Consider the following 25,730-nt stretch of genomic DNA (forward strand, 5'->3'; position numbering starts at 1 on the left):
TGGAGGGAGCCTCTAACCAGCCCAGTTTGGACCAATTAATGGTGGAGGGAGCCTCTAACCAGCCCAGTTTGGACCAATTCATGGTGGAGGGAGCCTCTAAAAAACCCAGTTTGGACCAATTCATGGTGGAGGGAGCCTCTAACCAGCCCAGTTTGGACCAATTCATGGTGGAGGGAGCCTCTAACCAGCCCAGTTTGGACCAATTAATGGTGGAGGGAGCCTCTAAAAAACCCAGTTTGGACCAATTCATGGTGGAGGGAGCCTCTAAACAGCCCAGTTTGGGCAAATTCATGGTGGAGGGAGCCTCTAACCAGCAGAGTTGGTGGAAATCAGGGTGGAGGGAGCCTCTAACCAGCAGAGTTGGGGGAAATCAGGGTGGAGGGAGCCTAGTATTAGCAGAATTGTGCAACGCTTATGGTGGATGAGTATGAGGATGCGGAGGAATTGGAGAGGTTGAGTACAGACATGGAGTTTCATGTTGGGGTGCTTTACACAGGTGGGCACAAAAATGACGGCTCTACCCAGTGGTGGTTCATTTTTATCAAAGTGAGCCGGTCGGCACTCTCAGCTGACAGACGGGTGCGCTTGTCAGTGATGATGCCACCGGCTGCACTGAACACCCTCTCAGATAGGACGCTGGCGGCAGGACAGGACAGCACCTCCAAGGCATATAGGGCAAGTTCAAGCCACAGGTCCAACTTCGACACCCAATACGTGTAGGGCGCAGAGGGGTCGGAGAGGACAGGGCTGTGGTCGGAAAGGTATTCCCGCAACATGCGCCTATACTTCTCACGCCTGGTGACACTAGGACCCTCCGTGGCGGCACTTTGGCGAGGGGGTGCCATCAAGGTGTCCCAGACCTTAGACAGTGTGCCCCTCGTTTGTGTGGACCGGTGAGAACTTGGTTGCCTACTGGAGGAACTGCCCTCCCTGCCGCCAACGTCACATGCTGGAAACATCTCCATCATATTCTGCACCAATTGCCTGTGGCAAGCATTGATGCGATTGGCCCTCCCCTCTACCGGAATAAAAGACGAGATGTTGTTTTTATACCGGGGGTCAAGGATAGCAAAGATCCAGTACTGGTTGTCCTCCATGATTTTGACAATACGCTTGTCGGTTGTAAAGCACCCCAACATGAACTCAGCCATGTCTGCCACAGTGTTAGTTGGCATGACTCCTCTGGCCCCACCGGAAAGTTCAATCTCCATTTCCTCCTCATCCTCCATGTCTACCCATCCGCGCTGCAACAATGGGACGATTCGAAGTTGCCCGGAAGCCTCCTGTATCACCATCACATCATCGGACAACTCTTCTTCCTCCTCCTCCTCCTCCTCCTCCTCCATTAAACGCAGTGAAGCGGACAGATGTGTGGACCTACTCTCCAGCTGTGACGGATCGGATGCTATCCCTAACTCCTCTGTGTGATCTGAGTTATCCCTGATGTCAATCAGGGATTCTCTCAGAACACACAAGAGCGGGATTGTAAGGCTCACCATCGCATCCTCAGAGCTCACCCTCCTTGTGGACTCCTCAAAGACCCGTAGGATGTCACAAAGGTCTCTCATCCATGGCCACTCATGGATGTGAAACTGAGGCAGCTGACTTTGTGGCACCCTAGGGTTTTGTAGCTGGTATTCCATCAAAGGTCTCTGCTGCTCAACCACTCTATTCAACATCTGAAACGTTGAGTTCCAGCGTGTGGGGACGTCGCACAAAAGCCGGTGTTGTGGCACATGCAGGCGTTGCTGGAGAGATTTTAAGCTAGCAGCGGCTACTGTCGACTTGCGAAAGTGGACGCACATGCGCCGCACTTTCACCAGTAGCTCTGGAACATTGGGGTAGCTCTTTAGGAAACGTTGCACCACTAGGTTGAAGACGTGGGCCAGGCATGGAACATGTTGGAGTCCGGCAAGCTCCAGAGCTGCTACCAGGTTCCGGCCGTTATCACAAACGACCATGCCTGGGCCCAGGTGCAGCGGCTCAAACCATATTGCCGTCTCATCGAGGAGGGCATCCCTCACCTCGGAGGCAGTGTGCTGTCTGTCCCCCAAGCTGATCAGCTTCAGCACAGCCTGCTGACGTCTACCAACGCCAGTGCTGCAACGTTTCCAACTCGTAGCTGGGGTCAATCTAACAGCGGAGGAGGAGGCGGTGGCGGAGGAGGAGGCGGTGGCGGAGGAGGAGGCGGTAGAGGAGGAGGAGGAGGGGGGTGTTCTTCTCGTGTCCCTGCCAGGAATGTTAGGCGGGGAGACGAGGTACACCGGGCCAGTTTGGGAAGCAGTCCCAGCCTCAACTACATTCACCCAGTGTGCCGTCAGTGAAATGTAGCGTCCCTGTCCGCATGCACTTGTCCACGCGTCGGTGGTCAAGTGGACCTTTGTGCAAAGCGCGGAACTAAGGGCCCGCCTGATGTTGAGTGACACGTGCTGGTGCAAGGCGGGGACGGCACACCGGGAGAAGTAGTGACGGCTAGGGACGGCATAGCGAGGTGCCGCAGTTGCCATCAGGTCCAGGAAGGCGGGAGTTTCAACAAGCCGGAACGCCAACATCTCCTGGGCCAGCAGTTTAGCGATGTTGGCGTTCAAGGCTTGCGCGTGTGGGTGGTTAGCAGTGTATTTCTGCCGCCGCTCCAATGTCTGAGAGATGGTGGGTTGTTGTAAAGAAACGCCTGATGGTGCCTTTGATGGTGCAGGAGAAGGAGATAAGACAGGACCAGGGGAGGATGAGGTAGAAGTCAACAAAGTGGCGGAGGCAGATGAAGTGGTGTCCTGGCTCGTCCTCTGGAGTGCATCGCCAGCACAGTCAGCAGTGGCAGTGGCAGAGGCAGTGGCAGAGGCAGTGGCAGTGGCGTGAACGGCAGGCGGCCTTTGTCCTGCCGTTGCTGCCTGCCACTGATTCCAGTGCTTGGATTCCAAATGACGGCGCATTGAAGTGGTGGACAGGTTGCTCTTCTCAGAGCCCCTAATCAATTTCGAGAGGCAAATTGTGCAGACAACACTATATCTGTCCTCGGCGCATTCCTTGAAAAAACTCCACACCTTCGAGAAACGTGCCCTCGAGGTGGGAGTTTTTCGGGGCTGGGTACGAACTGGAACATCTTGGGAGATTCCGGGTGTGGCCTGGCTTCGCCTAAGCTGCTGACCTCTGCCTCTGCCTCTAGCTACCCTTTTTGGTACTGCACCTGCCTCAACATCCACACTACTTTCCCCGCTTGACATCCCCCCTGTCCAGGTCGGGTCAGTGTCCTCATCATCCACCACTTCCTCTTCCAACTCCTGTCTCATCTCCTCCTCCCGCACAATGCGCCGGTCAACTGGATGCCCTGACGGCAACTGCGTCACATCATCGTCGATGAGGGTGGGTTGCTGGTCATCCACCACCAAATCGAACGGAGATGGAGGAGACTCTAGTGTTTGAGCATCTGGACACAGATGCTCCTCTGTTAGGTTCGTGGAATCGTGACGTGGAGAGGCAGGTTGAGGGACAATGAAAGGAGCGGAGAACAGCTCTGGGGAGCAGGGACAGTTTGGGTTATTGTTCTGTAAAGCTTCGGAATTTTGGGAGGAAGGAAGACAAGACTGTTGGGTAATAGGAGGAGAGGAGGCAGAGTCTGACTGGCTGCTGGACAATGTGCTGTAAGCGTTCTCTGACAGCCATTGCAAGACCTGTTCCTGGTTCTCGGGCCTACTAAGGTTTGTACCCTGCAGTTTAGTTAATGTGGCAAGCAACCCTGGCACTGTGGAGTGGCGCAATGCTTGCTGCCCCACAGGAGTAGGCACGGGACGCCCTGTGGCTTCACTGCTACCTTGCTCCCCAGAACCATTCCCCCGACCTCGCCCACGGCCTCGTCCACGTCCCTTTCCGGGAGCCTTGCGCATTTTGAATTCCTAGTTAGAAATTGGCACTGTATACCAGTAGTAAAAATTGTGGGTGCACGTAACCCCAATATATTCTTTGAATTACCAGTCAGAAACTGGCACTATATGGCAGTAGCAAGAAATGAGGGTATTTATAACCCCAATATATTCTTTGAATTCCCAGTCAGACAATGGCACTGTATACCAGTAGTAAAAATTGTGGGTGCACGTAACCCCAATATATTCTTTGAATTCCCAGTCAGACACTGGCACTATATGGCAGTAGCAAGAAATGAGGGTATTTGTATTCCCAATATATTCTTTGAATTCCCAGTCAGACAATGGCACTGTATACCAGTAGTAAAAATTGTGGGTGCACGTAACCCCAATATATTCTTTGAATTCCCAGTCAGAAACTGGCACTATATGGCAGTAGCAAGAAATGAGGGTATTTATAACCCCAATACATTCTTTGAATTCCCAGTCAGACAATGGCACTGTATACCAGTAGTAAAAATTGTGGGTGCACGTAACCCCAATATATTCTTTGAATTCCCAGTCAGACACTGGCACTATATGGCAGTAGCAAGAAATGAGGGTATTTGTATTCCCAATATATTCTTTGAATTCCAGTTAGACAATGGCACTGTATACTAGTAGAAAAAATTGTGGGTGCACGTAACCACAATATATTCTTTGAATTACCAGTCAGAAACTGGCACTATATGGCAGTAGCAAGAAATGAGGGTATTTATAACCCCAATATATTCTTTGAATTCCCAGTCAGACAATGGCACTGTATACCAGTAGTAAAAATTGTGGGTGCACGTAACCCCAATATATTCTTTGAATTCCCAGTCAGACACTGGCACTATATGGCAGTAGCAAGAAATGAGGGTATTTGTATTCCCAATATATTCTTTGAATTCCAGTCAGACAATGGCACTGTATACCAGTAGTAAAAATTGTGGGTGCACGTAACCACAATATATTCTTTGAATTACCAGTCAGAAACTGGCACTATATGGCAGTAGCAAGAAATGAGGGTATTTATAACCCCAATATATTCTTTGAATTCCCAGTCAGACAATGGCACTGTATACCAGTAGTAAAAATTGTGGGTGCACGTAACCCCAATATATTCTTTGAATTACCAGTCAGACACTGGCACTATATGGCAGTAGCAAGAAATGAGGGTATTTGTATTCCCAATATACTCTTTGAATTCCCAGTCAGACAATGGCACTGTATACCAGTAGTAAAAATTGTGGGTGCACGTAACCCCAATATATTCTTTGAATTCCCAGTCAGACAATGGCACTATATGGCAGTAGCAAGAAATGAGGGTATTTATAACCCCAATATATTCTTTGAATTCCCAGTCAGACAATGGCACTGTATACCAGTAGTAAAAATTGTGGGTGCACGTAACCCCAATATATTCTTTGAATTCCCAGTCAGACAATGGCACTGTATACCAGTAGTAAAAATTGTGGGTGCACGTAACCCCAATATATTCTTTGAATTACCAGTCAGAAACTGGCACTATATGGCAGTAGCAAGAAATGAGGGTATTTGTATTCCCAATATACTCTTTGAATTCCCAGTCAGACAATGGCACTGTATACCAGTAGTAAAAATTGTGGGTGCACGTAACCCCAATATATTCTTTGAATTCCCAGTCAGACACTGGCACTATATGGCAGTAGCAAGAAATGAGGGTATTTGTATTCCCAATATATTCTTTGAATTCCAGTCAGACAATGGCACTGTATACCAGTAGTAAAAATTGTGGGTGCACGTAACCACAATATATTCTTTGAATTACCAGTCAGAAACTGGCACTATATGGCAGTAGCAAGAAATGAGGGTATTTATAACCCCAATATATTCTTTGAATTCCCAGTCAGACAATGGCACTGTATACCAGTAGTAAAAATTGTGGGTGCACGTAACCCCAATATATTCTTTGAATTCCCAGTCAGACAATGGCACTATATGGCAGTAGCAAGAAATGAGGGTATTTATAACCCCAATATATTCTTTGAATTCCCAGTCAGACAATGGCACTGTATACCAGTAGTAAAAATTGTGGGTGCACGTAACCCCAATATATTCTTTGAATTCCCAGTCAGACAATGGCACTGTATACCAGTAGTAAAAATTGTGGGTGCACGTAACCCCAATATATTCTTTGAATTCCCAGTCAGAAACTGGCACTATATGGCAGTAGCAAGAAATGAGGGTATTTGTATTCCCAATATACTCTTTGAATTCCCAGTCAGACAATGGCACTGTATACCAGTAGTAAAAATTGTGGGTGCACGTAACCCCAATATATTCTTTGAATTACCAGTCAGACACTGGCACTATATGGCAGTAGCAAGAAATGAGGGTATTTGTATTCCCAATATACTCTTTGAATTCCCAGTCAGACAATGGCACTGTATACCAGTAGTAAAAATTGTGGGTGCACGTAACCCCAATATATTCTTTGAATTCCCAGTCAGAAACTGGCACTATATGGCAGTAGCAAGAAATGAGGGTATTTGTATTCCCAATATACTCTTTGAATTCCCAGTCAGACAATGGCACTGTATACCAGTAGTAAAAATTGTGGGTGCACGTAACCCCAATATATTCTTTGAATTACCAGTCAGACACTGGCACTATATGGCAGTAGCAAGAAATGAGGGTATTTGTATTCCCAATATACTCTTTGAATTCCCAGTCAGACAATGGCACTGTATACCAGTAGTAAAAATTGTGGGTGCACGTAACCCCAATATATTCTTTGAATTCCCAGTCAGACAATGGCACTATATGGCAGTAGCAAGAAATGAGGGTATTTATAACCCCAATATATTCTTTGAATTCCCAGTCAGACAATGGCACTGTATACCAGTAGTAAAAATTGTGGGTGCACGTAACCCCAATATATTCTTTGAATTCCCAGTCAGACAATGGCACTGTATACCAGTAGTAAAAATTGTGGGTGCACGTAACCCCAATATATTCTTTGAATTACCAGTCAGAAACTGGCACTATATGGCAGTAGCAAGAAATGAGGGTATTTGTATTCCCAATATACTCTTTGAATTCCCAGTCAGACAATGGCACTGTATACCAGTAGTAAAAATTGTGGGTGCACGTAACCCCAATATATTCTTTGAATTACCAGTCAGAAACTGGCACTATATGGCAGTAGCAAGAAATGAGGGTATTTATAACCCCAATATATTCTTTGAATTCCCAGTCAGACAATGGCACTGTATACCAGTAGTAAAAATTGTGGGTGCACGTAACCCCAATATATTCTTTGAATTCCCAGTCAGACACTGGCACTATATGGCAGTAGCAAGAAATGAGGGTATTTGTATTCCCAATATATTCTTTGAATTCCCAGTCAGACAATGGCACTGTATACCAGTAGTAAAAATTGTGGGTGCACGTAACCCCAATATATTCTTTGAATTCCCAGTCAGACACTGGCACTATATGGCAGTAGCAAGAAATGAGGGTATTTGTATTCCCAATATATTCTTTGAATTCCCAGTCAGACAATGGCACTGTATACCAGTAGTAAAAATTGTGGGTGTATATAGCCCCAATTCTATTGCTAGGGGACTTGCAGGGTATTTCTGGGGTGAAGGTGGGGGGGCACACCGTTGGAACGGGTATCGGGGTATATATCGGGTATACGGGAATACACTGACAGTGTATTCCATTCAGGATCCTGGGAAAGCTGGGTTGCGGCGATTGAGCCCGTCAGTGCCACGTTACACTGACAAGCTTCTCCCTGGAATTTAGCTCTTATAAGAGCTGTTGGTTGTCTTCTCCTTCCTATCCTAGCCTGTCCCTGCCTACCCAGAATCTAAGCCCTAGCTAGCTGGACGGAAACCTCCGTCCTCGGTGAATTGCAAGCTCAGAATGACGCGAAGCTGGGCGTCGCTGTTCTTTTAAATTAGAGGTCACATGTTTTCGGCAGCCAATGGGTTTTGCCTACTTTTTTCAACGTCACCGGTGTCGTAGTTCCTGTCCCACCTACCCTGCGCTGTTATTGGAGCAAAAAAGGCGCCAGGGAAGGTGGGAGGGGAATCGAGTAATGGCGCACTTTACCACGCGGTGTTCGATTCGATTCGAACATGCCGAACAGCCTAATATCCGATCGAACATGAGTTCGATAGAACACTGTTCGCTCATCTCTAATTATTTGGCATGTGTAAAAACTGTAGATATCAGTAGGTTCCTACAACTCTTTAAAAGTTATTATTATTATTATTATTATTATTAGAGATGAGCGAGTAGTGTTCGATCGAGTAGGTGTTCGATCGAATACTATGGTATTCTAAATACTCGTACTTGATTGAACACTACTAGCTGTTTGAAGTTTAAGGTTTGATGCAGAACCAGCGTTGATTGGCAGAATGCTATACATTCTGCCAATCAACACTGGTTCTTCTCTTAACTTTCCGAAGTCTTCTCCGCGCTGCGTCCCCGCGTCTTCTTCCAGCTGGAATTCACTCTGCCTAGGCATCCAGCCTAGGCAGAGCCGACTGCGCATGCGCGGGCATGCCCTCGCATGCGCAGTCGGCTCTGCTCAGGCGTCGGGCCGGGCAGAGCCGACCGCGCATGTCCACGCATGCGCAGTCTGCTCTGCCTAGGCCCCGATGCCTAGGCAGAGTGAATACCAGCCGGAAGAAAACGCGGGGACGCTGCACCGGGAGAAGACTTCAAGGAGAATCCAGCCCGACCATCACTTGTGGACTTGGTAAGTATAATTTTATTGAATTTTGTGTACCCCTGAAACGAGCATTTCCCCCCATAGACCATAATGGGGTTCGAACAGTTGAACAGTGTGTGGCTGTTTGAATCGGATTTCGAACCTCGGACATTTTAGTGTTCGCTCATCTCTAATTATTAATATTATTTTTATTTATTTATATAGCACAATTAATTCCATGGTGCTTTACATTTGAGGGTTCACATACAGTACACAAAATATACAGACAAATATAATTCTTACAATGACCGACTAGCACAGTGGGATGGAGGGCCCTGCCCGCGAGGGCTTACAGTCTAAGAGGGAAGAGGGATAGAGACAGAAGGTGTGGGTAGAGACTGTTCAGATGGTGATGTGTTGACAGTACAGTAGTATTATTGGAGGTTGTAGGCCTTCCTGAATAGGTGAGTCTTCAGGGCCTTCTTGAAGCCTGTGATTATGGGGGTCAGCCTTATTTGTCTTGGTAAGGAGTTCCGGAGTATGAGGGATGCACAGGAGAAATCTTGAAGACGGTTGTGTGAGGAGCGGGTGAGAGCGGAGCGGAGTAGGAGGCTTTTGGAGGATCTGAGGTTTTGTGTGGGCAGGTAGTGTGAGATTAGGTTGGAGATATATGGAAGGGACAGGTTTGTGGATGGCTTTGTATTTTAATGTTAGTAGCTTGAATTCTATTCGCTGGGCAATGGGTAGCCAGTGAAGGGATTGGCAGAGGGGAGCAGCCGATGAAAAACGGGGGGGCCAGGTGAATTGAGCGAGCAGCACAGTTTAAGGTGAACTGGAGGTGAGCGAGGGTGTTTGCTGGGAGTCCATGGAGAAGGGTGTTACAGTAATCTAAGTAGGAGATTATGAGGGCATGGACAAGCGTCTTAGTAGTTTCTGGAGTGAGGAAGGAGCGGATTCGATGGATGTTCTTGAGTTGGAGTGCAATTGTATCAAAATGTAACTTAACACTCATAACTTAGAAAGATTATCCACTTCTTTTTTATTGATGATCTGTTCTAAGTATAGGTCATCAATAAGAAATCAATGGGGCACCACAAAGTACAGTTCTTGCTGCTTTTCTCTTCACATTGTACACTGCTGACTTTAGGTGCAACTCATCTTGCTGTTACCTGCAAAAGTACTCTAATGACTCTGCAATAGTAGGCCTCATTACAGATGGAGATGACAGGGAGTACAGAGATTTAATGGAATGGTGTCAGAGAAACCACCTCCGGATTGATGCTGGGAAAACCAAGGATATGGTGGTGGTCTTTTGTAAGCGGAGTTATGCACCAAAACCAGTGGACATCCAAGGGACGGGCATTGAGATAGTCAGGACCTATAAGTACCTGGGGGCCCTCCTCAAAAATAAGCTGGACTGGGCTGATCACCTTGATGCACTGCACAGAAAGGGACACAGTAGACTCTTCTTGCTCAGGAGGCTGAGGGCCTTTGGAGTCCAAGGGGCACTTCTTAGGGCCTTTTTCAAATCTGTAGTAGCATCAGCCATCTTCTTTGGAGTGGCCTGCTGGGGGAGTAGCATACCAGCCAGGGACAGAAACAGACAACAGGGTGATTAGAAGGGCCAGCTCTGTCCTGAGGAGCTCCCTGGACCCAGTACAAGTGGTGGGTGACAGAAGAATACAGTCCGTGGTGAGCTTCATGCTGGAAAACAACTCCCAACCCAAGTATGAGACCGTGATAGCACTGGGCAGTACTGTCAGTGACCAACTTCTTCACCCCAACTGCGGTCAGGCTATATAATCAACATCAGGCTAAGCGGCGATCACGCCACACAGAAAACTAAATGAACCTGAGTCTTTCTTTTTTCTTCCTAGTTCACATGACTCGGGGTATAATTTCTATCTGCTATGAGCTTGTATGTGTTCTTTCTTGTAATATATTACTATATTATCTATGCTGCTGTAACACACTGAATTTCCCCATGGTGGGACTAATAAAGGATTACCTTATCTTATCCATCTGGGTATAAACTTCTATTTGAGTACACAGCAGGGCACAGATGTGAAAATGGGCTATATGGCTTTTAGAGTACAGATTCAGATGTTTGGTATCTGGGTGCCATGTCATGTTTGCAGAGCCTCTAAGGTACCAGAAAAGTGTTATCACCTAAGCAGTGACTCCATTTTAAAAACTGCACCCCTCAAAGAATTTATCAAGCGGTGTAGTGAGCATTAGTATCCCAGATGTAAATGCAAATAAATTATTATATAACTCTGTCTTGATGGATTTAAAAAAAATAAATCTGGAATTACTTTTTAACGTTTAAATTTTTTTACATGCATCTTAATTAACATATTACCTTTATTCTGTGGGTTGGTACGATTACAGCGATAACCAATTTATATTGTTTTCTTATGCATTACACATTTTGTAGAACAATAGCCCATTTGGGGACATAAAGTCATCTTTTTTTGCATCACCATCTTATGGGAGATGTAACTTTTTTTATTTTTCGGTTAAGGGGATCCTATCATTGCATACTCTTTTTTTCTGACTAACACGTAGGAATAGTCTTAAGAAAGGCTATTCTTCTCCTACATTTATATGTCTTCTCTGCGCCACCATTCGGTAGAAATCTGGGTTTTCTTCAGTATGTAAATGAGTTCTCTCGCAGCACTGGGAGCGATCCCCAGTGCTCAAACAGCACTGGGGGGCGTCCCAATGCTGCGAGAGAAATCTTCAGTGATGCCTCGATCTTCTTCTGGAATGCCCTCTCCCTGTGTCTTCTTCCATCCTGGGTTTCAATCTTTAAGGCATGTGCAGTCGTCTCTGCCATCAGGCCTCAGGCAGAGCCGACTGAGTATGCCCACGGCCACAAGAAAATGGCTGCTTACACAGTAAACTGCATAAATGGCCATTTTCTTGTGGTCCTCTGTGTGTAGCTGTAAGCAGCGCCGCACCTCTAATGAGGCGACGTGAGGCAGCCGCTTCGGGCGGCGGACGGGAGGGGGGCAGCGCACGGGTGACTTTTTTTTTTCTTTTATTACTTTTTTTTTTTTTTACTTTGAACCAGCACAGGAGAGCTGCTTCTCTCTGCACTGGTTCAGACGTCTACGTATCTGCGTAGGCGGCGTCATCACGTGATGACGCTCGCTGATACCTAGACGTCTGAGTACGTATCAGCGTGCGTGGGCGGCCTAGTGACGCCGCCTATGCAGATGTCAGCCTGCAGGAGAAGAGGATTGCGGAGGCGGCGGGAGCAACAACAAGATCGGTAAGTATAAAAGCTTCTTTTTTTGTTTTATAATAGGCCGCTACCTGCTGGAGTATCTCCAGCAGGTAGCGGCCTATTTACCTACCTCCCCAGACCTGCTCACTGCCGCCCCCGCTGCCAGGCTGCGATCCCACTACCGCCATTATTATGCCCGGGGGTCTTTTCAGACCTCCGAGTATAATAATCAGAGCCCCAGGAGAGGTGAGGGAACATAATAAACAATATTACTTACCTCTGCGGGATCTGATGTTACTCCTAGCAGGCTTCGGGCCTATATGGTAATGCCCAGACGTCACGTGGTCTGGAATATTACCATATAGGCCCAAAGCCTGCCCTAGCAGTACCATATAGGCCCGAAGCCTGTGCTAGTAGTAATAGCCTGTTACTGCTAACACAGGCTTCGAGCCTATATGGTAATATCCCAGACCACGTGATGTCAGGGCATTACCATATAGGCCCGAAGCCTGCCAGCATTAAAGAGGACCTTTCATGGGTTTGGGCACAGGCAGTTTTATATACCGCTGGAAAGCTGACAGTGCGCTGAATTCAGCGCACTGTCGGCTTTCCCGATCTGTGCCCCGGGTGAAGAGCTCTTGGTGCCGGTACCATAACTCTTCACAGTCAGAAGGGCGTTCCTGACAGTCTGTCAGGAATGTCCTTCTTCCCAGTAGCGCCTATATCGCTGTACTGTGTGAGCGGGGAGGAACGCTCCCTCCCCTCCTGATAGTGCTCTTCTATGGACAAGTACTGTGAGCAGAGGGAGGGGGCTCACACAGCACAGCACGATAGGCGCTGCTGGGAAGAAGGACGTTCCTGACAGACTGTCAGGAACGCCCTTCTGACTGTGAAGAGTTACGGTACCGGCACCAATAGCTTTTAACCCGGGGCACAGATCGGGAAAGCCAACAGTGCGCTGAATTCAGCGCACTGTCAGATTTCCAGCAGTATATAGAACTGCCTTTGCCCAAACCCATGAATGGTCCTCTTTAACATCGGGTCCCGGAGAGGTGAGTAACAGTGTTTATTATGTTCCCTCATCTCCCCTGGGGCTCCGATTATTATACTCGGGGGTCTGAAAAGACCCCTGAGTATATTAATAGTTCATGGGTGTGCAACTGTGGGGCATAATAGAGCTTGAAGGTTCCACTGTGGCCCCTGTAATCTCTATTATGCCCCACAGCAGCCCCCCTGCAACCTCTATTGTGCCACTGTGGGGCATAATATAGTGGGATATATATATATATATATATATATATATATATATATATACACATATATAGGGGTTGGGTGCGTGGAGAATTGAGGTGGTCAAAGATGTCTATGTTTCAAACTTTACAGAGTCAAGTCACAGCTGAAAGAAGTGGTCATGGCGGTCCAAAGGGAAGGGACTGGAAATGTGGGGAGATGTCTCCTGTGAGTATTACTGCATTGTATTTATTGTGATGTCCCCCACACACACACACTGCTGTCTTTGGCTGACGATCAAAAGATGAACATCACCCCCTGGGGGGGGGGGGGGGGGCGTCTTTCGATCGTCCGCCTCAGGCAGCAGAGAGGCTAGGTTCACCACTGGCCGTAAGCCCATATTTTTGGGGGATCCAAGGTCACTGAAAAAAGTGAATGGGTTTGTGAGGGCATGGGTGACACACAGATAGCATCTGTGTGCTGCCTGTGCCATTCAGCCATGGATCAGGGACATGCACATGGTCTTAATCAGATCTTTCTCAATAGAGGGTCTTTTTGGTGTACTCATTACCTTCCCTGGTCCCCAACCCAGGGGCACATGCCCCAACCAAATAATCCACCAAACCAACAGTTGGCCCCCACCTGACCACAATTGCCATATCTACCTCCAAGTTTTAGTTTTTTTGTTTTTGTTTTTTTTTTAAAGGCAATGTGAGAGAAGAAAGTGGTAAATGACTGTGTCATATGTCCAGGAATAAGTAAAAATAAATTGTATTCCTATTGCACTTACCGATTTTTGTTCTTTATTATGTTCTTTATTCTTCAATTTATTTCAATCATTTATTTGCTGCTACTGTGCATTGGCTGAAAAATTCAAATAGCCGTGCAGGTCTCTGCTGACTACTTCTTAGTGTTATTTATTAGAGATGAGCGAACAGTGTTCTATCGAACTCATGTTCGATCGGATATTAGGCTGTTCGGCATGTTCGAATCGAATCGAACACCGCGTGGTAAAGTGCGCCATTACTCGATTCCCCTCCCACCTTCCCTGGCGCCTTTTTTGCTCCAATAACAGCGCAGGGTAGGTGGGACAGGAACTACGACACCGGTGACGTTGAAAAAAGTAGGCAAAACCCATTGGCTGCCGAAAACATGTGACCTCTAATTTAAAAGAACAGCGCCGCCCAGCTTCGCGTCATTCTGAGCTTGCAATTCACCGAGGACGGAGGTTTCCGTCCAGCTAGCTAGGGCTTAGATTCTGGGTAGGCAGGGACAGGCTAGGATAGGAAGGAGAAGACAACCAACAGCTCTTGTAAGAGCTAAATTCCAGGGAGAAGCTTGTCAGTGTAACGTGGCACTGACGGGCTCAATCGCCGCAACCCAGCTTTCCCAGGATCCTGAATGGAATACACTGTCAGTGTATTCCCGTATACCCGATATATACCCCGATACCCGTTCCAACGGTGTGCCCCCCCACCTTCACCCCAGAAATACCCTGCAAGTCCCCTAGCAATAGAATTGGGGCTATATACACCCACAATTTTTACTACTGGTATACAGTGCCATTGTCTGACTGGGAATTCAAAGAATATATTGGGAATACAAATACCCTCATTTCTTGCTACTGCCATATAGTGCCAGTTTCTGACTGGTAATTCAAAGAATATATTGGGGTTACGTGCACCCACAATTTTTACTACTGGTATACAGTGCCATTGTCTGACTGGGAATTCAAAGAGTATATTGGGAATACAAATACCCTCATTTCTTGCTACTGCCATATAGTGCCAGTTTCTGACTGGGAATTCAAAGAATATATTGGGGTTACGTGCACCCACAATTTTTACTACTGGTATACAGTGCCATTGTCTGACTGGGAATTCAAAGAATATATTGGGGTTATAAATACCCTCATTTCTTGCTACTGCCATATAGTGCCAGTTTCTGACTGGTAATTCAAAGAATATATTGGGGTTACGTGCACCCACAATTTTTACTACTGGTATACAGTGCCATTGTCTGACTGGGAATTCAAAGAGTATATTGGGAATACAAATACCCTCATTTCTTGCTACTGCCATATAGTGCCAGTTTCTGACTGGGAATTCAAAGAATATATTGGGGTTACGTGCACCCACAATTTTTACTACTGGTATACAGTGCCATTGTCTGACTGGGAATTCAAAGAATATATTGGGGTTATAAATACCCTCATTTCTTGCTACTGCCATATAGTGCCAGTTTCTGACTGGTAATTCAAAGAATATATTGGGGTTACGTGCACCCACAATTTTTACTACTGGTATACAGTGCCATTGTCTGACTGGGAATTCAAAGAGTATATTGGGAATACAAATACCCTCATTTCTTGCTACTGCCATATAGTGCCAGTGTCTGACTGGGAATTCAAAGAATATATTGGGGTTACGTGCACCCACAATTTTTACTACTGGTATACAGTGCCATTGTCTGACTGGGAATTCAAAGAATATATTGGGGTTATAAATACCCTCATTTCTTGCTACTGCCATATAGTGCCAGTTTCTGACTGGTAATTCAAAGAATATATTGGGGTTACGTGCACCCACAATTTTTACTACTGGTATACAGTGCCATTGTCTGACTGGGAATTCAAAGAATATATTGGGAATACAAATACCCTCATTTCTTGCTACTGCCATATAGTGCCAGTTTCTGACTGGGAATTCAAAGAATATATTGGGGTTACGTGCACCCACAATTTTTACTACTGGTATACAGTGCCATTGTCTGACTGGGAATTCAAAGAGTATATTGGGAATACAAATACCCTCATTTCTTGCTACTGCCATATAGTGCCAGTTTCTGACTGGTAATTCAAAGAATATATTGGGGTTACGTGCACCCACAATTTTTACTACTGGTATACAGTGCCATTGTCTGACTGGGAATTCAAAGAATATATTGGGGTTATAAATACCCTCATTTCTTGCTACTGCCATATAGTGCCAGTTTCTGACTGGTAATTCAAAGAATATATTGGGGTTACGTGCACCCACAATTTTTACTACTGGTATACAGTGCCATTGTCTGACTGGGAATTCAAAGAGTATATTGGGAATACAAATACCCTCATTTCTTGCTACTGCCATATAGTGCCAGTGTCTGACTGGGAATTCAAAGAATATATTGGGGTTACGTGCACCCACAATTTTTACTACTGGTATACAGTGCCATTGTCTGACTGGGAATTCAAAGAATATATTGGGGTTATAAATACCCTCATTTCTTGCTACTGCCATATAGTGCCAGTTTCTGACTGGTAATTCAAAGAATATATTGGGGTTACGTGCACCCACAATTTTTACTACTGGTATACAGTGCCATTGTCTGACTGGGAATTCAAAGAATATATTGGGAATACAAATACCCTCATTTCTTGCTACTGCCATATAGTGCCAGTTTCTGACTGGGAATTCAAAGAATATATTGGGGTTACGTGCACCCACAATTTTTACTACTGGTATACAGTGCCATTGTCTGACTGGGAATTCAAAGAATATATTGGGGTTATAAATACCCTCATTTCTTGCTACTGCCATATAGTGCCAGTTTCTGACTGGTAATTCAAAGAATATATTGGGGTTACGTGCACCCACAATTTTTACTACTGGTATACAGTGCCATTGTCTGACTGGGAATTCAAAGAGTATATTGGGAATACAAATACCCTCATTTCTTGCTACTGCCATATAGTGCCAGTTTCTGACTGGGAATTCAAAGAATATATTGGGGTTACGTGCACCCACAATTTTTACTACTGGTATACAGTGCCATTGTCTGACTGGGAATTCAAAGAATATATTGGGGTTATAAATACCCTCATTTCTTGCTACTGCCATATAGTGCCAGTTTCTGACTGGTAATTCAAAGAATATATTGGGGTTACGTGCACCCACAATTTTTACTACTGGTATACAGTGCCATTGTCTGACTGGGAATTCAAAGAGTATATTGGGAATACAAATACCCTCATTTCTTGCTACTGCCATATAGTGCCAGTGTCTGACTGGGAATTCAAAGAATATATTGGGGTTACGTGCACCCACAATTTTTACTACTGGTATACAGTGCCATTGTCTGACTGGGAATTCAAAGAATATATTGGGGTTATAAATACCCTCATTTCTTGCTACTGCCATATAGTGCCAGTTTCTGACTGGTAATTCAAAGAATATATTGGGGTTACGTGCACCCACAATTTTTACTACTGGTATACAGTGCCATTGTCTGACTGGGAATTCAAAGAGTATATTGGGAATACAAATACCCTCATTTCTTGCTACTGCCATATAGTGCCAGTTTCTGACTGGTAATTCAAAGAATATATTGGGGTTACGTGCACCCACAATTTTTACTACTGGTATACAGTGCCATTGTCTGACTGGGAATTCAAAGAATATATTGGGGTTATAAATACCCTCATTTCTTGCTACTGCCATATAGTGCCAGTTTCTGACTGGTAATTCAAAGAATATATTGGGGTTACGTGCACCCACAATTTTTACTACTGGTATACAGTGCCATTGTCTGACTGGGAATTCAAAGAGTATATTGGGAATACAAATACCCTCATTTCTTGCTACTGCCATATAGTGCCAGTGTCTGACTGGGAATTCAAAGAATATATTGGGGTTACGTGCACCCACAATTTTTACTACTGGTATACAGTGCCATTGTCTGACTGGGAATTCAAAGAGTATATTGGGAATACAAATACCCTCATTTCTTGCTACTGCCATATAGTGCCAGTGTCTGACTGGGAATTCAAAGAATATATTGGGGTTACGTGCACCCACAATTTTTACTACTGGTATACAGTGCCAATTTCTAACTAGGAATTCAAAATGCGCAAGGCTCCCGGAAAGGGACGTGGACGAGGCCGTGGGCGAGGTCGGGGGAATGGTTCTGGGGAGCAAGGTAGCAGTGAAGCCACAGGGCGTCCCGTGCCTACTCCTGTGGGGCAGCAAGCATTGCGCCACTCCACAGTGCCAGGGTTGCTTGCCACATTAACTAAACTGCAGGGTACAAACCTTAGTAGGCCCGAGAACCAGGAACAGGTCTTGCAATGGCTGTCAGAGAACGCTTACAGCACATTGTCCAGCAGCCAGTCAGACTCTGCCTCCTCTCCTCCTATTACCCAACAGTCTTGTCTTCCTTCCTCCCAAAATTCCGAAGCTTTACAGAACAATAACCCAAACTGTCCCTGCTCCCCAGAGCTGTTCTCCGCTCCTTTCATTGTCCCTCAACCTGCCTCTCCACGTCACGATTCCACGAACCTAACAGAGGAGCATCTGTGTCCAGATGCTCAAACACTAGAGTCTCCTCCATCTCCGTTCGATTTGGTGGTGGATGACCAGCAACCCACCCTCATCGACGATGATGTGACGCAGTTGCCGTCAGGGCATCCAGTTGACTGGCGCATTGTGCGGGAGGAGGAGATGAGACAGGAGTTGGAAGAGGAAGTGGTGGATGATGAGGACACTGACCCGACCTGGACAGGGGGGATGTCAAGCGGGGAAAGTAGTGTGGATGTTGAGGCAGGTGCAGCACCAAAAAGGGTAGCTAGAGGCAGAGGCAGAGGTCAGCAGCTTAGGCGAAGCCAGGCCACACCCGGAATCTCCCAAGATGTTCCAGTTCGTACCCAGCCCCGAAAAACTCCCACCTCGAGGGCACGTTTCTCGAAGGTGTGGAGTTTTTTCAAGGAATGCGCCGAGGACAGATATAGTGTTGTCTGCACAATTTGCCTCTCGAAATTGATTAGGGGCTCTGAGAAGAGCAACCTGTCCACCACTTCAATGCGCCGTCATTTGGAATCCAAGCACTGGAATCAGTGGCAGGCAGCAACGGCAGGACAAAGGCCGCCTGCCGTTCACGCCACTGCCACTGCCTCTGCCTCTGCCTCTGCCACTGCCACTGCTGACTGTGCTGGCGATGCACTCCAGAGGACGAGCCAGGACACCACTTCATCTGCCTCCGCCACTTTGTTGACTTCTACCTCATCCTCCCCTGGTCCTGTCTTATCTCCTTCTCCTGCACCATCAAAGGCACCATCAGGCGTTTCTTTACAACAACCCACCATCTCTCAGACATTGGAGCGGCGGCAGAAATACACTGCTAACCACCCACACGCGCAAGCCTTGAACGCCAACATCGCTATACTGCTGGCCCAGGAGATGTTGGCGTTCCGGCTTGTTGAAACTCCCGCCTTCCTGGACCTGATGGCAACTGCGGCACCTCGCTATGCCGTCCCTAGCCGTCACTACTTCTCCCGGTGTGCCGTCCCCGCCTTGCACCAGCACGTGTCACTCAACATCAGGCGGGCCCTTAGTTCCGCGCTTTGCACAAAGGTCCACTTGACCACCGACGCGTGGACAAGTGCATGCGGACAGGGACGCTACATTTCACTGACGGCACACTGGGTGAATGTAGTTGAGGCTGGGACTGCTTCCCAAACTGGCCCGGTGTACCTCGTCTCCCCGCCTAACATTCCTGGCAGGGACACGAGAAGAACACCCCCCTCCTCCTCCTCCTCTACCGCCTCCTCCTCCGCCACCGCCTCCTCCTCCGCCACCGCCTCCTCCTCCGCTGTTAGATTGACCCCAGCTACGAGTTGGAAACGTTGCAGCACTGGCGTTGGTAGACGTCAGCAGGCTGTGCTGAAGCTGATCAGCTTGGGGGACAGACAGCACACTGCCTCCGAGGTGAGGGATGCCCTCCTCGATGAGACGGCAATATGGTTTGAGCCGCTGCACCTGGGCCCAGGCATGGTCGTTTGTGATAACGGCCGGAACCTGGTAGCAGCTCTGGAGCTTGCCGGACTCCAACATGTTCCATGCCTGGCCCACGTCTTCAACCTAGTGGTGCAACGTTTCCTAAAGAGCTACCCCAATGTTCCAGAGCTACTGGTGAAAGTGCGGCGCATGTGCGCCCACTTTCGCAAGTCGACAGTAGCCGCTGCTAGCTTAAAATCTCTCCAGCAACGCCTGCATGTGCCACAACACCGGCTTTTGTGCGACGTCCCCACACGCTGGAACTCAACGTTTCAGATGTTGAATAGAGTGGTTGAGCAGCAGAGACCTTTGATGGAATACCAGCTACAAAACCCTAGGGTGCCACAAAGTCAGCTGCCTCAGTTTCACATCCATGAGTGGCCATGGATGAGAGACCTTTGTGACATCCTACGGGTCTTTGAGGAGTCCACAAGGAGGGTGAGCTCTGAGGATGCGATGGTGAGCCTTACAATCCCGCTCTTGTGTGTTCTGAGAGAATCCCTGATTGACATCAGGGATAACTCAGATCACACAGAGGAGTTAGGGATAGCATCCGATCCGTCACAGCTGGAGAGTAGGTCCACACATCTGTCCGCTTCACTGCGTTTAATGGAGGAGGAGGAGGAGGAGGAGGAGGAAGAAGAGTTGTCCGATGATGTGATGGTGATACAGGAGGCTTCCGGGCAACTTCGAATCGTCCCATTGTTGCAGCGCGGATGGGTAGACATGGAGGATGAGGAGGAAATGGAGATTGAACTTTCCGGTGGGGCCAGAGGAGTCATGCCAACTAACACTGTGGCAGACATGGCTGAGTTCATGTTGGGGTGCTTTACAACCGACAAGCGTATTGTCAAAATCATGGAGGACAACCAGTACTGGATCTTTGCTATCCTTGACCCCCGGTATAAAAACAACATCTCGTCTTTTATTCCGGTAGAGGGGAGGGCCAATCGCATCAATGCTTGCCACAGGCAATTGGTGCAGAATATGATGGAGATGTTTCCAGCATGTGACAGTGGCGGCAGGGAGGGCAGTTCCTCCAGTAGGCAACCAAGTTCTCACCGGTCCACACAAACGAGGGGCACACTGTCTAAGGTCTGGGACACCTTGATGGCACCCCCTCGCCAAAGTGCCGCCACGGAGGGTCCTAGTGTCACCAGGCGTGAGAAGTATAGGCGCATGTTGCGGGAATACCTTTCCGACCACAGCCCTGTCCTCTCCGACCCCTCTGCGCCCTACACGTATTGGGTGTCGAAGTTGGACCTGTGGCTTGAACTTGCCCTATATGCCTTGGAGGTGCTGTCCTGTCCTGCCGCCAGCGTCCTATCTGAGAGGGTGTTCAGTGCAGCCGGTGGCATCATCACTGACAAGCGCACCCGTCTGTCAGCTGAGAGTGCCGACCGGCTCACTTTGATAAAAATGAACCACCACTGGATAGAGCCTTCATTTTTGTGCCCACCTGTGTAAAGCACCCCAACATGAAACTCCATGTCTGTACTCAACCTCTCCAATTCCTCCGCATCCTCATACTCATCCACCATAAGCGTTGCACAATTCTGCTAATACTAGGCTCCCTCCAACATGATTTCCCCCAACTCTGCTGGTTAGAGGCTCCCTCCACCCTGATTTCCACCAACTCTGCTGGTTAGAGGCTCCCTCCACCCTGCTTTCCCACAACTCTGCTGGTTAGAGGCTCCTTCCACCATGAATTTGCCCAAACTGGGCTGTTTAGAGGCTCCCTCCACCATGAATTGGTCCAAACTGGGCTGGTTAGAGGCTCCCTCCACCATTAATTGGTCCAAACTGGGCTGGTTAGAGGCTCCCTCCACCATGAATTTGCCCAAACTGGGCTGTTTAGAGGCTCCCTCCACCATGAATTTGCCCAAACTGGGCTGTTTAGAGGCTCCCTCCACCATGAATTGGTCCAAACTGGGTTTTTTAGAGGCTCCCTCCACCATGAATTGGTCCAAACTGGGGTGGTTAGAGGCTCCCTCCACCATTAATTGGTCCAAACTGGGCTGGTTAGAGGCTCCCTCCACCATGAATTGGTCCAAACTGGGCTGGTTAGAGGCTCCCTCCACCATGAATTGGTCCAAACTGGGGTGGTTAGAGGCTCCCTCCACCATTAATTGGTCCAAACTGGGCTGGTTAGAGGCTCCCTCCACCATTAATTGGTCCAAACTGGGCTGGTTAGAGGCTCCCTCCACCATGAATTTGCCCAAACTGGGCTGTTTAGAGGCTCCCTCCACCATTAATTGGTCCAAACTGGGCTGGTTAGAGGCTCCCTCCACAATTAATTGGTCCAAACTGGGCTAATTAGAGGCTCCCTCCACCATGAATTGGTCCAAACTGGGTTTTTTAGAGGCTCCCTCCACCATGAATTTGCCCAAACTGGGCTGTTTAGAGGCTCCCTCCACCATGAATTGGTCCAAACTGGGCTGGTTAGAGGCTCCCTCCACCATGAATTTCCCAAAACTTGGCTGTTTAGAGGCTCCCTCCACCATTAATTGGTCCAAACTGGGCTGGTTAGAGGCTCCCTCCACCATTAATTGGTCCAAACTGGGGTTTTTAGAGGCTCCCTCCACCATGAATTGGTCCAAACTTGGCTGTTTAGAGGCTCCCTCCACCATGAATTGGTCCAAACTGGGGTGGTTAGAGGCTCCCTCCACCATTAATTGGTCCAAACTGGGCTGGTTAGAGGCTCCCTCCACCATTAATTGGTCCAAACTGGGCTGGTTAGAGGCTCCCTCCACCATGAATTTGCCCAAACTGGGCTGTTTAGAGGCTCCCTCCACCATGAATTTGCCCAAACTGGGCTGGTTAGAGGCTCCCTCCACCATGAATTGGTCCAAACGGGTTTTTAGAGGCTCCCTTCACCATGAATTGGTCCAAACTTGGCTGTTTAGAGGCTCCCTCCACCATGAATTGGTCCAAACTGGGGTGGTTAGAGGCTCCCTCCACCATTAATTGGTCCAAACTGGGCTGGTTAGAGGCTCCCTCCACCATTAATTGGTCCAAACTGGGCTGGTTAGAGGCTCCCTCCACCATGAATTTGCCCAAACTGGGCTGTTTAGAGGCTCCCTCCACCATGAATTTGCCCAAACTGGGCTGGTTAGAGGCTCCCTCCACCATGAATTGGTCCAAACTGGGGTGGTTAGAGGCTCCCTCCACCATTAATTGGTCCAAACTGGGCTGGTTAGAGGCTCCCTCCACCATTAATTGGTCCAAACTGGGCTGGTTAGAGGCTCCCTCCACCATGAATTTGCCCAAACTGGGCTGTTTAGAGGCTCCCTCCACCATGAATTGGTCCAAACTGGGCTGGTTAGAGGCTCCCTCCACCATGAATTGGTCCAAACTGGGCTGGTTAGAGGCTCCCTCCACCATTAATTGGTCCAAACTGGGCTGGTTAGAGGCTCCCTCCACCATTAATTGGTCCAAACTGGGCTGGTTAGAGGCTCCCTCCACCATGAATTTGCCCAAACTGGGCTGTTTAGAGGCTCCCTCCACCATTAATTGGTCCAAACTGGGCTGGTTAGAGGCTCCCTCCACAATTAATTGGTCCAAACTGGGCTAATTAGAGGCTCCCTCCACCATGAATTGGTCCAAACTGGGTTTTTTAGAGGCTCCCTCCACCATGAATTTGCCCAAACTGGGCTGTTTAGAGGCTCCCTCCACCATGAATTGGTCCAAACTGGGCTGGTTAGAGGCTCCCTCCACCATGAATTTCCCAAAACTTGGCTGTTTAGAGGCTCCCTCCACCATTAATTGGTCCAAACTGGGCTGGTTAGAGGCTCCCTCCACCATGAATTGGTCCAAACTGGGCTGGTTAGAGGCTCCCTCCACCATTAATTGGTCCAAACTGGGCTGGTTAGAGGCTCCCTCCACCATGAATTTGCCCAAACTGGGCTGGTTAGAGGCTCCCTCCACCATGAATTGGTCCAAACTGGGTTTTTTAGAGGCTCCCTCCACCATGAATTTGCCCAAACTGGGCTGGTTAGAGGCTCCCTCCACCATGAATTGGTCCAAACTGGGCTGGTTAGAGGCTCCCTCCACCATGAATTTGCCCAAACTGGGCTGTTTAGAGGCTCCCTCCACCATTAATTGGTCCAAACTGGGCTGGTTAGAGGCTCCCTCCACCATGAATTTGCCCAAACTGGGCTGTTTAGAGGCTCCCTCCACCATGAATTGGTCCAAACTGGGTTTTTTAGAGGCTCCCTCCACCATGAATTGGTCCAAACTGGGCTGGTTAGAGGCTCCCTCCACCATGAATTTCCCAAAACTTGGCTGTTTAGAGGCTCCCTCCACCATGAATTGGTCCAAACTGGGCTGGTTAGAGGCTCCCTCCACCATGAATTTCCCAAAACTTGGCTGTTTAGAGGCTCCCTCCACCATGAATTGGTCCAAACTGGGCTGGTTAGAGGCTCCCTCCACCATTAATTGGTCCAAACTGGGCTGGTTAGAGGCTCCCTCCACCATGAATTGGTCCAAACTGGGTTTTTTAGAGGCTCCCTCCACCATGAATTTGCCCAAACTGGGCTGTTTAGAGGCTCCCTCCACCATGAATTGGTTCAAACTGGGCTGGTTAGAGGCTCCCTCCACCATTAATTGGTCCAAACTGGGCTGGTTAGAGGCTCCCTCCACCATTAATTGGTCCAAACTGGGCTGGTTAGAGGCTCCCTCCACCATGAATTTGCCCAAACTGGGCTGGTTAGAGGCTCCCTCCACCATGAATTGGTCCAAACTGGGTTTTTTAGAGGCTCCCTCCACCATGAATTTGCCCAAACTGGGCTGGTTAGAGGCTCCCTCCACCATGAATTGGTCCAAACTGGGGTTTTTAGAGGCTCCCTCCACCATGAATTTGCCCAAACTGGGGTGTTTAGAGGCTCCCTCCACCATGAATTTGCCCAAACTCTGCTGGTTAGAGGCTCAATCCACCCTGATTTTCAAAACAAATGTTGGTGCCAACCTCAACTTACTACAAGGGCCAAATTCACTGCTGGTGACAAGCTCTCCTCACTGCAAGTGCCAAATACACATGTTTCAAGGTGTTTTCCTACTGTCAGAGAGGTGGTATTGAGTGTGTAAAGTGTGTAGTTGTTAGGCTGTGATGTTGGGGTAATAGAGGGTCTTTGGTGTGTTAGATGCCCCCAGACATGCTTCCCCTGCTGTCCCAGTGTCATTCCAGAGGTGTTGGCATCATTTCCTGGGGTGTCATAGTGGACTTGGTGACCCTCCAGACACGGATTTGGGTTTCCCCCTTAACGAGTATCTGTTCCCCATAGACTATAATGGGGTTCGAAACCCGTTCGAACACACGAACATTGAGCGGCTGTTCGAATCGAATTTCGAACCTCGAACATTTTAGTGTTCGCTCATCTCTATTATTTATTTTTTCTTATTGATTTAGTCCACAGATGTGCTGGAACCGTGATCAAGGGACACACACTCCCCATCTTATTTAATGCATTGATCACAGGGAATATTATATGGCTATCTCTTATGTTCCTCATAATAATTCCTCTATAACAGGGACAATAATTATATGTCTCATTGACGATTTATCATGGGGGCTGGCATGAGCTGAACACAAGTCGCGAAGTTTTAAAGCCATATGGTGCAGCTATATTTTATTCATCTATAAGCATATCTTGTAGTTGAAGTAGCTTAGTCATGATATTCAGTAATCTGAATAGTTACCTGTTTATATCAAAATGCTGTACTCTCCTTGATGTGTTTTATCATACATGTAATCTTACTGAATCTGTGCATCAAAAATACTTCAGTTTTCTCTCCAAGATTCTGAGTTATTTTGTGATACTCAAAAAATAACATAAAATAAGCAATGGTAAGATATATTTATTATTATATACGTA

This window comes from Leptodactylus fuscus, chromosome 1 (genome assembly GCF_031893055.1).
Source record: "Leptodactylus fuscus isolate aLepFus1 chromosome 1, aLepFus1.hap2, whole genome shotgun sequence".
NCBI lineage: Eukaryota > Metazoa > Chordata > Amphibia > Anura > Leptodactylidae > Leptodactylus > Leptodactylus fuscus.